At 32.4% G+C, this 17,408-nt stretch overlaps 1 long non-coding RNA gene across 1 annotated transcript in view; it reads right to left on the reverse strand.

Annotated features, from left to right (window-relative positions):
- LOC126966305 (uncharacterized) overlaps positions 1-14,369 on the reverse strand; it is a 37,698-nt gene extending 23,329 nt beyond the window's left edge. The window contains exon 1 of the long non-coding RNA XR_007729710.1: positions 13,937-14,369. This is a non-coding gene — a long non-coding RNA (uncharacterized LOC126966305). The remainder of the gene's footprint in view (positions 1-13,936) is intronic.
- Positions 14,370-17,408: the final 3,039 nt, after the last annotated feature.

Consider the following 17,408-nt stretch of genomic DNA (forward strand, 5'->3'; position numbering starts at 1 on the left):
CCTACCTACTAAGCTAGAGGTCCCGGGTTCGAATCCCGGTAGGTGCAAGCATTTATATGATGAATATGGATGTTTGTTTCCGAGTCATGGATGTTTAAATGTATTTATGTATGTTTAAGTAAGTATATTGTATTAAATATATCATTGTCTTGTAACCCATAACACAGGCTATATATGCTTAACTTGGGGCAAGATAATTTGTGTGTCAATATTTATTATTTAAAATTAGTGAGAAGGCGATCGCCCATTCCTGTGATGGGATATCATATTATAGAAATTAATATAGAAACCTTCTTTTAACAATTTTCCTAATTTTGTACATTTAAGATAATCTAAATCTGACTGTCGAATAGCTTTCATATATCGATTAGGCATAAATAATTTATGTTTCGGTAATTAGAAATTAAGTTCAATTCGGAGCATCGTTAAACAAGCAAATTGTTGAAATATTCATTTTTTTTAATAAGAGCGGTAGTAAATTAGTATTTCACATGATGGAATGTGGTGAAGCAACCGCCCATTAAATATCTGCAAAATGTGCGTCATAAAATCTCATAGAATAATTTCTGCAGAAATAAGATTTGATAATAAAAAGTATTAAGGGTCGTGAATCGAAATAAAAACTATTCTATCTCTAAAGTTGGATCAAAATGCACACATTGTGCAATATTTTGTTAAAATCGGTCCATTAGTTTAGGATTACATCGCGGACAAACAGCAACGTAACGTAAAATATTTATATTAATATGCCCATGAAAAACAAATATTGGAAATAAAAATAAATATGGGTCCTAAATCGAAATAATAACTATGGTATCTCTCAAGTTGGACTTAACTACTAAGAAGTAATCGCCATAAAAATCCGTTCATTAGTTTAGTTCACTAGAAACAAATATCAGGACACTGGATTTATATATATTAAGACTAGCTGACCCGACAGACGTTGTTCTTGTACATAATAAATAAAATACTGTTTTCTATGAATTTGTCAATAATATTTCATAACGTCAAGAATTATTTCTTAAAATATGCTCCCTGTTGTTATAATGAAATTGTTTCACAGCACAACTGTCAAACCGTGCGTCAATAAATTCTCTCACAGAAAATATGTCCACACAAGAAGACATTTTGTTGAGGTGAATATTTAAAGAAAAACATTTAATAATACCAGAGAGATATAGTAATCGTTGATTCGATAATTTGTTTCGTGAATGTTAACAGTTGAACACCTTGAACTTCGCATTATAAAACAGGCTATGTATACGCGATAGCTACATTCTATTTTAATATTTTATTAATTGAATAATATTATAATTTACAAATATCTAAATGTATAATTAAACGTTTAAATAGAGCGAAATGGTTTAACTATGTTAAATAGTTTTAGGCGGTTCATAACAAATTTATCTTTACAGGCTGTTTTTGCGCGGGAAACTTTTATGTCATCCTAGATATCTTATTTAAATATATAAATTACGTGTCACGTTGTCTGTCCGCGATGGACTTCTAAATAAATGAACGGATTTTAATGGGGATTACTTCATGGAGTGCAGTTTAGTCCAACTTGAGAGATAGGATAGCTTTTATTTTGACTTGAAACCCATAATTATTTTTATTTCCAATATTTTCTTTGTGTGGACATATTTTCTGTGAGAGAATTTATTGACGCACGGTTTGACAGTTTTGCTGAGAAACAATTTCATTGTAACAACAGGGAGCATTTTCTACGAAATAATTCTTGATATTTTGAAATATTATTGGCAAATTTCTATAAAACATTTCTTTTTATTATCTACAGAACAACGTCTGACGGGTCAGCTAGTATATATGAAAATGGTCATTGTTTGAGGCTCTTTCAAGCCTAAACCACTGATCGTATCGACATGAAACTACCACCATTTAATGCGAAATTTATCCTCGATGGTTTATGACTACTTATTTAATAAATTTAATAATTAAAAACGACTTATATCTACACTAATAAATGGAGAGCCGTTTTTTTTTACTGTCGGGTATGCCGCGAAAACTACTGAACCGATCGGAATAATACTTATACCATAAGATGCAGCGTGTTTCAGAGAAGATTTTAGTGTATGTTTGTTCACAATTTGTTGTGTTTTTAAAGTGATAACCCTCACTTCTAGGATTAATTACACGCGAAACGCGAGTCCCGTGTCGTTCATAAAATTTTGTTTTCAGTTTTATTTGCGTAATTAATCCCAGAAGTGAGGGTTATCACTTTAAAAACATAACAAATTGTTTAGATTAGCAAGAGCGACATCTCAAGACAATTTCGTAATATACAAATATTGGGGTTGAGCAGGTTATCAACTGTAAAGTAGATCCTGTAGATGAAACCACAACCTGAGAGTTGAACAAAGCATACAAGATTTTATAAACGATACGTCACTCGAACGGTTGGCTCAGTTGGAAGAGCTCTCGCACGGCACGCCAGAGGTCGCGTATTCGAGTCCCGCATCGTTTATAAAATGTCGTTTTCAGTTTTATTTACCTGTCCTACATTCTTAGACTTAGAAATGCCTATATATTCGCAATACAAAAATTCAGTCAAATGACATTTCATTTCATATGACAATTCATACAATGAGCGGGCGCGGGGAAGAAATTTTTTGAATCTCTTTTTACAATATGGCGCGTATGGACAATGGAGTTAAAAAATTGCCGCAATGACTAAGATTTATATACTTATGCTGTTTTTTTTATTGAAATTTCTTAGTATTTTCATATTAGGTTTTATGTCCTTTTTAAAAACATTAAATTTACATAAAACTAAAATATTTTTTCTTTTTAGTAATAATTACCTAATTTATATTTTTTTTAGTATTTTATATTGACACGAAATTTGTAAATGAGAGTAATTCCGTCGGCAATTTTGCTTGATGCAAATTGGCCACGACTGCAGACAGTAAATGCTTAGTTACTATATTATATACTTCAAAACACCCGGATTACATTGTTCGGGAAAAAAACACGTGAGAAAATGGTTTTGAAAAAAAAATTAATTGTTAAGTTTCTTGCCGTGCTTTCTCAACAAGCAGCTTCACGAATCCGTTGTACCGATAAAAATTATAATCGACGAGTCAAATACGTTTAATGAAAATTTTTGAATAAAAATTATACCTCTTTTAGATATTCAGACTAGATTATCACCAATGAATTTAAAATTATACTGATATCGATAAATTCAATAATATAAAAAAAAATAATGAATTAATATTGACACACTTTTACACAAATTATCTTGCCCCAAACTAGGCGTAGCCTGTACTATGTGTACAAGACAACGATATATTTAATACAATATACTTACTTAAACATACATAAATACATATAAACATCCATGACTCGGAAACAAACATCTATATTCATCATATAAATGATTGAATCTACCTGGATTCGAACCCGGGACCTCTAGCTTAGTAGTCAGGGTCACTAACCATATGAGTCGTCAATTATGGTTGTGTTAAAATTATTTACAACTACAACAGATGATACATCCGGCCTGCATATAGAATTTTTGATTGAACCCAAAATTTTGAGCGGCATCGCAATAAGCCTAGTAACTTCTCTAGCTACGGCGGCCTACAAACCGAAACACAATAATGCTTGCACATAACGGCTTCACGGCCCGCTATGGCATCTACGTAGAAATTGTCAAAATTACAAAAAAAAGGTAATTAATAATAAATGTAATTGTTAAAACTACAATTCATTCTGAACACTTACGTTCAAGTTACCAACACAATAAGAATTCTATTAATGTGGAATTGAAAAAATAGAAAAATCACATTAAGAACATCTCAAGCCCTTTTGGGACAACAATAAAAAAAAAACACGACTTCGGATACTTAAGATACCGCAATTGTACAACGACAATTGTTGGAAGTAGTGGATCCATTGTTATACCTTGTCGGGTACTTACGGTTCCTTTTGAATCCAGACATTTATGAATTAGCTGTTACTTTACGATCAAATGTTTTGACATTTTTATTAAGACGTTTATCAGCGCACAATAGTCTTGTTTCCAAACGCCAACTGAGCCATATCGCAGTAGCGTGCTTACAAATAAAAAAAAAACCAGCAGTACATCTGGTGGTTAGCGACCCCGAATCCCGGTAGGTGCAAGCATTTATATGATGAATATGGATGTTTGTTTCCGAGTCATGGATATTTAAATGTATTTATGTATGTTTATATGAATTTATGTATATATATGTAAGTATATTGTATTAAATATATCGTTGTCTTGTAACCCATAACATGCTTAATTTGGGGCAAGATAATTTGTGTAAAAAGTGTGTCACTTTTTATTTATTTATCTGGATTCGAACCGGGGTCTCCTGCTTTCCGGATCACCCAATGTCCCATCTGAGCTATTATAGTCTTGTATATAGTGGCGAAATTTACCTTTGTATTCTAATGTTATTGTAGCTGTTTTTCATTAAAACACGGATAAAACTACATTTTTTTAAATTGAAACCTAGCTAGACCGATTTCTCGACTCGGAAACTTCCTGTATACTAAATTTCATTGAAATCTTTGGAGCCGTTTCAGAGATTCAGATTATATATATATATATATATACAAGAATTTCTCGTTTAAAGATATAAGATATGCTATAGCTTACCCGACAGACGATATTCTGTACATAATAAATAAAATACTGATTTTTTCAATGAATTTTATCAATAATATTTCATAACATCAAGAATTATTTCGTAAAATATGCTCCCTGTTGTTAACAAAAAAGTGTGTGTTTACTCACCTATGTATGAACGCAGGAAGTTATACTTCTTTGGCCAAACATAGCAAAAATCCTTAAAATTATTAATTCCTCGTGCTATTCTACGTTTGTAGAAAGAACTATATTGTAAAAATCTTGCAACGATAGCTTTGAAAATTAATTATTAAATAACGAATACGGATATACGGGCTTGAACCCTTTGCCTATCCTAATGAGAGACGAAGAAACCAAAAAAAAAAATAACGAAAAAACGTCAGAAAATTTTAGGAACTAACGTCACCGTGTTACACTTTCATCATTTTTTCATAACGCGCCCAAATGGGGTTTATAAACTAATAAGATACCTCTACAAATTCTAATGTCTATTTTTAGATTACATTGCACATATAATAATTATTATATTAGGATTTTCTTGATGCTATTTTTATATTTATAATGAAGAAAAATCATTTTAAGGTTTAACAAAAAAATTGAATTAATAATTATATTAAAATAAAAACTGCTACTTAGACTAAGATTAAGTTGTTATAATGAAATTGTTTCACAGCAGAACTGTCTAATCGTGCGTCAATAAATTCTCTCATAGAAAATATGTCCATACAAAACAAATGTTGGAAATAACAATAATTATGGGTCGCAAAACGAAATAAAAACTATCATGTCTCTTAAGTTGGACTTAACTGTACTCTATTAAGTAATCCCCATTAAAATCCGTTCATTAGTTTAGGAGTTCACAGGAAACAAACATCAGGACACTGGATTTATATATAAGTATGAAGATAAGATTTAGGTAAAATTTTTTTTTAAACTTCAATAGGTTCTGTACTATTTTTATACAAGATGACAAACAGGCATACATAAAGGTCAAACGTGGTGTGTGCATACCGGGGCCGATACTATATTGTTTTTTTGCCGAACTTTTAAAGTCAAATAAAGTTTAGACAAGTCGTAAACAGTCACCCACCCTTGGCTAGCTCTTTAACACACACACTGACAAATCAAAATCACGCATTATCGGACTATTTATACTAAGTCTATGGACGAAACCGTACCGTACCTATTTTTTGAAGTTAAAACTTCATTAGGCGCGGTGTAGTATTGAAAGAGCCGATCACCGATTAATTTGTATAGTTCTTTTAAAATAATAAAATCAGTTAGGTTTATATTTGCATGAATAAGATTGTTTGACAATAAGTGGACTGTAAGTGTCTAATAAAATAATAACAGTTAATTAGGAAATGTATGTTCAAGCGAATTTCGACCTTCTTGTTTTTTATGACTGTAGGAAAATTGCATTAAGGTGGGTCACGGCTAAATTTTTTCGACGTTACTCCATCACGGCAGAAAAAGGCCTTTCTGCGGTGCAAAAAAGTCTCCCATTGATAAAAAAAAATAACAGCGAAACATAGGTAGAACTAAAATAAATTCAAAAATAAAAATAGATAATTCACCTAAATAAATAAATTTTCCATAATATAATTTCGGAACATGCTGTAAGTGATCTAGTAGCCGCGCGCTAGCGTAGGCACTGACACCTACTTCGCGCCATCTTGTGTTACCACGTACCTAAGGGTGATTAAAAATTGTCTCCTAAATAAATAATTTGTTTGTTTGAAAATTTCAATTAAGTATTTTATTGGATTATTCAATTTATTTTTTATGATTAAGGTTTCTTAGCTGTATGTATATTTACTATCGTAATTGTAACGCCATTTTGTACATATACGCACAATCCCTTTTATCAAACCTATAACCCGAAGTTTGAAAAGCAGACATGCCATGCCAAAGCGACTTGTCACAGCTTGTTATCGTGGCTAAGCTTGAAAGTAAACTGTCAGCTAACATGAAATAGCTTAGCTTTATCTTGCTATTAAGTGTCCGCCGTAGCAACAAACATTTGGCGATACGGCCATGAGTCATCGCCGAGAATAGACAAAACGACCTGCCTATACAATATATCGAATGTATGAATCAAATTAGACACAATTTATTCATTGAAAACATAAAAGTTAATGTTAAAATAATATGCTATATATACCTAGGCGTTAAATTCTGAGCGGCACTAAAATTGCGCTCGTTACCTTGAGACATAAGGTGTTAAGTCTCATTTGTCCAGTAATTTCACTAGCTACGGCGCCCTTCAGACCGCAACACAGTATTTTACACATTACTGCTTCACGGCAGAAATAAGCGCCATTGTGGTACCCATAATTTAGCCGGATTCCTGTGCAAAGGAGCCTCCCACTGGTAGATTTGTCTGCATTTTGTGATTTTATGCTCAGTAAGTGACCCTAAACGGGTCGTAAATTTAGTGCGAGGTTAAATTCTATATTTACTGACCTAAAGGAGGACGCACTATACAGACAGTACAGAAGTCACTCTTTGCACGTGGAAACTATTGCGTCGGATAAAACTCAACAATGTAGTTACTTTGTTGCATCGTGACGAATAGATATTTCTAGTCTCAACTTCATTGTAAATACATTCAAGGTTGGTGATTAATATGCCACGCGCCATTAAATATACTAAAAACCCAATTATAATATCTTAAATAGATATTAAAAACCATAGACATATTATACTGGCGGATAGACAAAGCGTACAAGAGAAATTGCCGCTCAGGATTCTTGAAAAACCCCAAAAATCCTGAACGGCACTAAATCTGAGCTCGTCACCTTGAGACATAAGATGTTGAATCTCATTTGACCAGTAATTTCACTAGCTACGGCGCCCTTCAAACCGAAACACAATAATGTTTACACATTACTGCTTCACGGCAGAAATAGGCGCCGTTGTGGTACCCATAGTCTAGCCGGCATCCTGTGCAAAAGAGCCTCCCACTAGTCTGGTGTTTACAAGAGCTGAGTATGGACTGGGTTGATCACTTACCATCAGGTGACCCGTATGCTCGTTTGTCCTCCTCTTCTATAAAGGAAATGATTAACGCGTTTGTAAATAAATAACAATCTAAGAAAATATTATAATTATTTTAAAATTAGATTGTGACTAAAGTACAATTTTATGATATAAAGATATTACGTGCCTATACATATATTTAAAATTCCATTAGAAACCTACTTAAGTTCTTAACGTAAGGATCATTCTTAAGATATTTAACAATAGGTACGCTTAAAATCCTGAAAAATCCCATTTAATTACCAGTAAAATTTATCGTGGAATGAATTTTATTGTAAAGAGTCGGAAACTAAATCATCAATGACGTAATGGTGTTTGACTTATAAGAAAATTCTCACAAATTAAAATCTCTATTTTTAGAACTTACGTTGCACATAATATGATAATTACATATATAATAATAGGATTTTCTTGATGCTATTTTTATATTCATAATGCAGAAAATTCATTTTAAAATTGAGACTTAAATTGTTATAAAAAGTTAGAATGACATTGGTTTAATAATATATGCACTAGTAGCTGACCCGACAGGCGTTGTTCTGTAGATAATAAAAAAATACTGTTTTAAAGGAATTTGCTAATAATATTTCAAAACATCAAGAATTATTTCGTAAAAACTGTTCCCTGTTGTTATAATGTAATTGTTTCACAGCGGAACTTTCAAACCTTGTGTCAATAAAATCCATACAAAAATATTGGAATTAAAAATAATTATGGGTCTCAAATCGAAATAAAAACTATCCTATCTCTCAAGTTGGACCAAACTGCACTCGATGAAGTAATCCCCATTTAAATCTGTTCATTAGTTTAGGAGTCCATCGCGGACAAACAACGTGTCACGTAATTTATACCTATATATTAGATTTAGTCTGAGTCAAATAATTAATAATATTTAAATGTAAAATTCAAGATTTAAATATAAAATTTGCCAAGATTATTTATAGGTCGAGCTGAATACAATATCGTTAGAATTAATATTAAAATTATGATCACAAAATAATTTATATCTTTTACTTTGCAATAATGTAAATGTAAGTGTTAACATTTAATATGTGCTTCCTCAAAATGTTAATTGAAAATTAGCCAAACAAAAGATTGATTCTGGGTCGAGTTGATTACAAAATAGTTTTAAAACACTTGTTGAATAAAAAATTATTTCTGGGTCGAAATCTCTTACTCTGCAATAATATAAATGTAATCTTATCTTATATCTTTAAACGAGCAATTTTTGTTTATATATAATCTAAATCTCGGAAACGGCTGTAACGATTTTAATTAAATTAAGCATACCTACAGGTAGTTTCGGGGCCGAGAATTCGATGTAGCTAGGTTTCAATTTAAAAAAATGTTGTTTTATCCGTGTTTTAATGAAAAACAGCTACAATAACATTATAATACAAAGGTAAATTTCGCCATTACAAGACTATATATAGCTCAGATGGGACATTGGGTGATCCGGAAAGCAGACGACCCCGGTTCGAATCCAGATGTCCTATTAGTTTTTTTTTGTTCAAGTTTCGTAATTTCATCAAAATCCGAGCACGGCTCGCTCGTCCAGATATTTTTCATATAATATAGGTACGTATGTGTCCTCAAAAAAATATTGATTCTGGGTTGATTACAAAATAGTTTTGGGTCGAACTCTCGAGAGAACTTAATAACCTGAATATATATGCTTTAATACTGATCAAGATATAGTTTATATATATCTATAAATTTACGATAAATTTAAGTCTAGATGTGCTTAAATTTGATAAAAATTTGCTTAAAACTGATTCTACATGACTACACTACCCTTTTTTATGACATTAAGGGCAGAGATGAACAGGTCATTCAACTAATGGTCATTGATACGCCCTGCCTCTTAAAATAAACCTATAATGAAAATCATAAAAAAGCTTCAATACTGCTTGGCACTACCTATGTAAGGAAATATAAGTTTTCTAGACGTAAATTGAAAATTACGCAAAACAATAATTAATTTCAGGACCGAATTGTTTTACAGACCTTTTATGATGTAATCACAATAGTCTATATATATCCTTCTTGACACTTTATATATATATATATATATATATATATATATAGGTGTGTGAGTTCTCCAGATGTAAATTGAAACTTACTAAAAACAAAAAATTAAAACTTGGTCGTGCTGCGTGTCAGAGTCATCCATAACGCATCGCTCCAGGCTTCAGCGATAAGACCAATGCCTTGACACGACCAAAAAATATAAATTTGCCGGCGGCCAAACTTAAATTAATGATTTCACATTTATGGTCGTAATAGAGGCTATATTTCGTCCGACGACCAAATTATTAGATAGCATTGTGTGGGCGTTTAAATGCATATCTCTGATGTACAGTCATTTTCAAATTTAATAATAATATTATATATTACCTAATCCATCATAATACTTAAAATATGTAGAATATCATTTTTTTAAGCAAATTAAATTTATAAAAAAATAATGAACGATGCGGGACTCGTAACCACGACCTCTCGCGTTCCGTACGAGTGCTCTTCCACTGAACCAAACGTTCGAGTGACGTATCGTTCATAAATTTTGTATACAAATTTTAATTTGTGTATTTAATCCCAGAAGTGAGGGTTATTATTTTTAAAAATTATACATTGATTATGTTTTTTATTCAAAAAATATATTTTTATGATTTAATTATCATAATTCTTTGATTCTATTTAATACATCTGTGAAGGTATAATAGCAAAATTGAAAAAATTTGGTCGTAATATTAAGATATAAATAATATAATTCATAAACTATAACTTGATTCATTTTTTATTTTATTTTAAATGTTACCCCTCCTAGTGGAAATACTGTACGGGTTTTTGATATCAATGACACCGTGCTGGTCGATCTAATTTCTTTGACAACCAATTTGTCAATTTCAAGTTTGTTGCGACCGTTCTTCTCAGGTCTGAGGCATACCTACTTTTTCGAATGGTTGATAAATTTTGAATTTCAATAAGTGATATTAAATCCTAGGCATACCTACTTTTTCGAATGGTTGATAAATTTTGAATTTCAATAAGTGATATAAAATCCTATTTGGTATAAAAATATTTGATTTTGAACTTGAATGTAAGCCTATGCAACAGCTTTCTTTAAAAAAAATATGATGGTACGTAGTCGGGTTAAGTTGGCACATACATACCTACTTAGATTAAACTTGAATCTGAATAGTAGGTTGGTTACCAGCGGAATCACAGGAGCGTAGCAGGCCTTTAAGTAAGGTATACGCTTTTTATAAGGTACCCATGTTATGGAAGCTCATTCCCCAACTTTGTTGTACGTGGATGAAAGTAGGTATAATTTATATAGTATAATATAATTAGGTATAGACAGGCCCAAATATAGGCATATATAACTGAATTGGTGGTAAGAATACGTTCATGTAGAAATATATCAATGGTGTTAAAGATTTATCTGTATATTATTTATGGGGAAAATTTAAAAGCAAACAAGACCCTCACCTGAAAGTGTAATTTCACTAAGTACGGCGACCAGGCGAAATACATTTAATGCTTACACATTACTACTTCACAGGAAAAAAGGCGCAGTACCCATAATCTAGCCAGGATCCTGTACAATGGAGCCTCCCACTGGTAAATGCCCTAAGTCGCCTCACGACACCCTTGGTCCTGGGATTTCTCCATTCATTTTATGCCCTGGGTATGCACAGGGCAAATAATGCCATGATAAGTTGGTGGAGAACCTTATAATGCAGTAAACCCAAGGTCGGTCGTTGTGGACTTTACTGAAGGCCAATGTTCAGCTGTTGATGGCTCGGAGCTTATGATGATGATGGGACATCTCAGTTTCTCAAATAATAACTATGTGACTATTTAAATATTTATCCAATAGGATATGCTATAGAAATAGTTTTGGTGAAAGTTTTAGGAATGACATCAAAAAAAAATGCCTTTTTAGGTATGAGTTACAGAGCTCAAATCTAAACTATAGTTTAGCATGACAGTGATCCCACAAATAAAACTGAAAACAAAATTTTATGAACGATGCGGGCCTCGAACCTGCGAACTCTCGCGATCAGTGCGAGCGCTCTTTGCAACTAAGCCAACCGTTCGAGTGACGTATCGTTCATAAAATCTTGTATGCTTTGTTCAACTCTCAGGTTGTGACTTCATCTACAGGATCTACTTTACAGTTGATAACCTGCTCAACCCCAATATTTGCATATTAGGAAATGGACTTGAGATGTCGCTCTTGCAAATCTAAACAATTTGTTATTTTTTGACAGTGACAGTGATGTTGTGAATAACAGTAAAACTGTCGAATATAGAAACAGTGTCTAAATTGCTGCAGAAACAAAAAACAACTTGATAAAACTATTCTCAAAACAGATTCGTTAGTAATTCATTAATACGTTTGTGTAGAAATAACTACCAACTACTTTTCTGAGCTAAGAATACTAAACTCTACATAAATATTAGTTAAAGTTTTTATGAAAATAAGGACGAGTAGGACGTTCAGCTGATGGTAATTGATACGCCCTGCCCATTACAATGCAGCGCAACTCAAGATTATTGAAAATTTCAAAAATTCAGAGCGCGACTGCAACTGTGCTCGTCACCTTGTGACATAAGATGTCAAGTCTCATTTGCCCAGTAATTTCACTAGCTACGGCGCCCTTCAGAACGAAACACAGTAATGTTAACACATTACTGCTTCACGGCAGAAATAGACGCCGCTGTGGAACCCCTAATCTAGCCGGCATCCGGTGCAAAGGAGCCTTCCACTGGTAAAAGATTTTTAGTGCAAACGTTTTTTGAACTCTTTCAAACTTTATCAAGGCGCGGTTAATAATTATTATAAATACAACTGTTTTAATATTGATAAAGTGATAATATTTACGATAATAATTATAATTGTGAAAATTAATTTTGCACGGACGATTTCTTAGTTCTTTCGTTCCGACTTTACCTGAACGTACGTTACATAACCGTGCGTGATAGCTCAGTCTTATTCGATACTCACAAAATATATTCAGCGCGGCTAAAGAATTTTTACAGTTCAATATAACCTACGCGTAACGCGTTAGATAATGTGTTAGAACCTTAATGATATAATTTAGACAAAATAATATTAAAAATCAAAAATATTTTCATCTGTCCGATTTTCTTGAGTATGACTTTGCCAGTTAGAAACGAAAATGATGTAAATTTCTAAACAATATCCTAATTTATGTACCGACTAAGGTGCAAACTTTATAAACGCGCAATCCTGAAATTTAAATTTAAGTAGAATTCAATTCGGAAGCGAGTAACTTGTAGTTGTATCTAAATAACACTACTTTTATTTTGTAAGTAATGCTATTACATAGTAGGTTCTATATTAAAAAAAAAGTATATAACCACTTTGTGTAACACGACGAAAACACAAGACAATATTTTTTTCATTATTTTTAAGTGTTTAGTATTACTATACAGTTCTTTCTTAAGAAAGAACTTTTTTTAATTATCTTATTTAATTTATATAGATATATACATAGTTAATTTGCATTGCTAGCTGACTCTACCAACAAAGATAAGACTTAGGCGAAATATGTTACCATAATATTATAGGTAATTATTTTGTCATTGCCTTCAATTAAAAAAAAGCCATTATATTATATTAACCTTCCCTAATTATACACATACCTATAGACACACTTTCAATCTTTTAATTAAAATCTAGTAGGAACATTAATTTATTCAATTTTGGAAGGATTCAAGTTAAATTAATACTCGTCTTTAAAATTATCTATGAAGAAATTCTTAAGGCCTCAGGCCAAAGATTTTCAATAAAATTCGGATTGAAATTTTTATTTAGCTGTAGGCCGCAGAACGTAGTAGCAATATGAAAAAACTTAGTAACTACGGTTTCTATTATAACTATTTTTACGATTTTGATCAGATTTTTACGTAAACTTTTACTGTTCCTATTTAAATAATATTTGTTCGCTACAGATAAGGAGACTCGTAGCAGAGCGAGCTCATAGTAACAAGATAAAAATATCAGCTTTTATCAACGAAATAGTTACGAAGCTATTTGAGTGTTCTGATTATTAGCATTCATATTTTACCATAACTAAAACTTGGTAGTAATATTAAAATTTAATGCCTGCCTGTATATAATGTAAAAAAAAATATATAATTTTTTTTGTAGATGTTATTGAACATTTTTAGAATATTAAAAATACACTGGTAAACGTAACGGTAAAATAGTTGAAAACTTACCATTTGATCGTATCACGTCTTGCAATTGTATTTAGATTGTTAGAATTTTCTTCATTTTGTTTTTTAATTAATTTTTTTTTTTCTTTGAAATCCGCACTTGCTCACTGACCGCCACTGTCGAAACGAAGAGTTTTATTCACAACAAAGATAAATTTATATTAATATTTTTATTATTTTATTTGTCATCTAATTGCTTATTTCTGTTTATCCACGACTTCCAGTTAAAATAATTATTGTTCAATATTACTTCACTCTTTCGGCTTCACTGCAGAAATAAGTCTGTGTACTATGACTTCAGTTGCTTTTCATTAGATCTTATTAGCGCGTCCGTTCGCTACGTTAGCATATGTTTAAAATAAAAAATAACGATGGTACGTGTTTCGGCCACGAGTAATGGCGGCTAGTCGACTGCGTGGCACGAGCGTCGTGTACGCCTTGCCAACGGATTGTGTAAACGCGCGCTACTCGCCCGCGGCTTGACGCGGCAGGCGGGGGCGGGGGTGGGGGGAGTCGTGCGCGGGGGAGGGTCGTCGCTCGCACGCACACATGCGCGCTTGATACACGCTACACGGCTCCATCACTATCGTTCCTGTTTTGAATACGAGACACGCGAATCTCGTCCCTATTAGTTAGATGTAACAGCATTAGGGATGACGAGTGGAGTGCGGCCGTCAACATCGGAATGCATAGAGCGGGAGCTCAAAATTTTCAGCACGATAGGAAGGGACGCACAATCATCTGTAGTTTGTACGCATATTGCATGTGTTGAGAAATGAGAATTGAGTCTGCTATAGTGCGTTCAGCGTCCATCGAGTGTTTATTGCGTTGTAGTGTAAGATTTTGTGCGTGAAGTTGTGGAGTATGTTTGCGGTGTATTCACTTAACTGTCGTATCCCAATAATTATAATGTATATTAGAGATTTCATGTAAAATATGGACAGAAATAACTTTTAAATTCAGTCATATAGAAAATATATTACTGAAAAATTTACGATTTTAATCTTAAAATCTAATCTAATCTTCTTTTAAGCGATCTGTGGATTTTTTAAATTTACTGAAGGCTTATATTTCATTACTAGTTACTCACCTATATTACAGTAATTAATAGCTCACAAATTAATTCAGCCATTTTCTTTGTTCTCAAATATAATTAAAGTTTGGTACTAAATACCTACTGTGTATTATAATTACTTAGGTATACCTACCTAGATGGAAATTCGCTAAACGACTTAAAAGTTCTATCATTAATTAAGTATACCCAAAAAATAATTTATTATACCTGAGTGGGTATTATTTTTATCTTTAAAATCGTTCTTATCGAGATATAACAATAATTTATTGATACCTACTTACCTACATAGAAACTTATGTCGTAATTTATAGAATCAATCGATCATTAAACAGGTGTTATTCGAGTCGATAAATTGTTGGCGTTGATTTATCTTGAATCGTGAATGTGTAATAAAATTAATTACGTTTTTCGTTGCATGTTTTTACAATGTAGAAAGTTCTTGAAGAGCGATTGCTGAGCCATCTGAGCAATAGACCGGAATTTAATTTAAATTTCGAACACTATTCCAATTATTATTTTAATACATTATCTTTATAATTTATTTAATTAAACATATAAGTACTTACATATTGAATAGCTTAAGTTTAAGTTTTTTCGATATTATGGTTTTTTTGCCTTAGATAATAAAATATACGTAAGAAAGTATATCTATTGGCGATGCTATAAATATTTCGAAAAGAAAGAAGTTTTCTTGTCTTATTGATTTACTCTACTAAGAGTAGGTAAGTGTAATTTGCCTATTTTATGCTCAACAGTAAGGATAGTGACAAAAACAATCTTGGTAATGGATTACGTAGATACTGACTCATCTAATGAAATCTGAAATACTGACCTTAGTGATAAATATGAAATTATGAAGTTTTTCAGCTCTTCTACAGGTGATAATATATTTTTTAAAACGAATACTTTACTAATAAACTATTTCATCACATAATTAATTTATTCGTAGGTATATATAACATGAAAGTTTTGTTTTACCTACTGCTATTTATTCAGCAGATTAAAATTTCCTGCACTGATGGCAAATTGTTATACTATAGGAATTTGATAGGAACAGGAGCAGTTTCCCTAAACTAAAGTGAATCGATGGTTTAACTGTATTCAACGTTGTTATTGGTAGGTAGGTAGGTATATTGTGTTTCAAACCTCGCAATATTATTTGCAGTAATATTATTTGGTGTAAAAGATTTTATAAAAATGTACCTATATTTATTTATATTTCTAGTTAAGTTACATTTTTGTATCTATGGCATTTCATTACCTAAATATTTTGCAATGATCGATTCGATATAGTTAAAAAAGCAGTAGTCAGCTTACTTTTATCAAACTGTACGACCAATCAGATCAAGTATTAAAATCATTTGGTCGAATAGCGGAAAACTGTAATAAACCACTTGATGACATTAAAATCACTCGATAATTGCACTTTGTATAGCACATACCGTATTATTAATTACCTCATATTTAATAAATATGGCACATCACAGAATATAATATTAACTGAGCATCGCTTCAGTTTCGCGCGCACTATTGATAATTCCGAATAATAATTGTTGTTGTTTGACGGAGCGTCAACTTGCACCGAAACTCGACTGTCACATAATGTGAACACCGGCGTCTCTTTCCCCCCTAGAGCTAGAACCAACAAGCGCAGGCGCCCTCAATATTTTTTAAACCGCGCCCATATTTCTAAGTTCTATACAACATCAGCAAAAACGCTTTTTTCATGCATTTTTTCGCAATATCTCTTTCTAACGTTTCCCCTACCCCCCGGCTGTTGCGATCGTCGTTGCCTTCTTTTCTGTTGTAGAGAGATGCGTATACTTTCTCCCTCTAGAAACACCGCGATGTCGATGATGCCAATTATACCCAACTCCACGGTAGCTAAACAGAAGTGAATCTAGTATTCCCTTTAAATTTAAACCTTATGTGTATACAATTGTAGACCAAGTCTGAATGATGCTTTGGACTTGCGACCTTTTCGTCTAGTACTAAGTTACGGCCATTTTTGCACAAAAAAATTTTTTGCATGCATGTAACCACGCCTTTGTGTTTCCATATTGTCGTCAACTTTACTCCTCTTTTATTATTCGCTAGCGTTCTCTTTCTGTCACGCACACTACTGCAGTAAAACGTTGAATTCACTGCCATCTATGATGGAGTAGCGGAACTTTTAGTACAACATGAATTTGCGTAAATACCATATTTCTATGCTCCCCGATGATGGCAGCACTAGAGAAAGGGGTTGATTTTTTTAGTTCTTATTGTCTCCGCCGGTGGCGGGAGCGCTCAAAGAAAATGCAAAGCTGTAATGGCCACAAGAGGGAGCTACTGGTATTTCAAGATAGACTTGAAAATTATAATATTGTGGTGCAGATTAAAATCGACCATAACAAATTT

This window comes from Leptidea sinapis, chromosome 10 (genome assembly GCF_905404315.1).
Source record: "Leptidea sinapis chromosome 10, ilLepSina1.1, whole genome shotgun sequence".
In the NCBI taxonomy this organism is placed as follows: Eukaryota; Metazoa; Arthropoda; class Insecta; order Lepidoptera; family Pieridae; genus Leptidea; species Leptidea sinapis.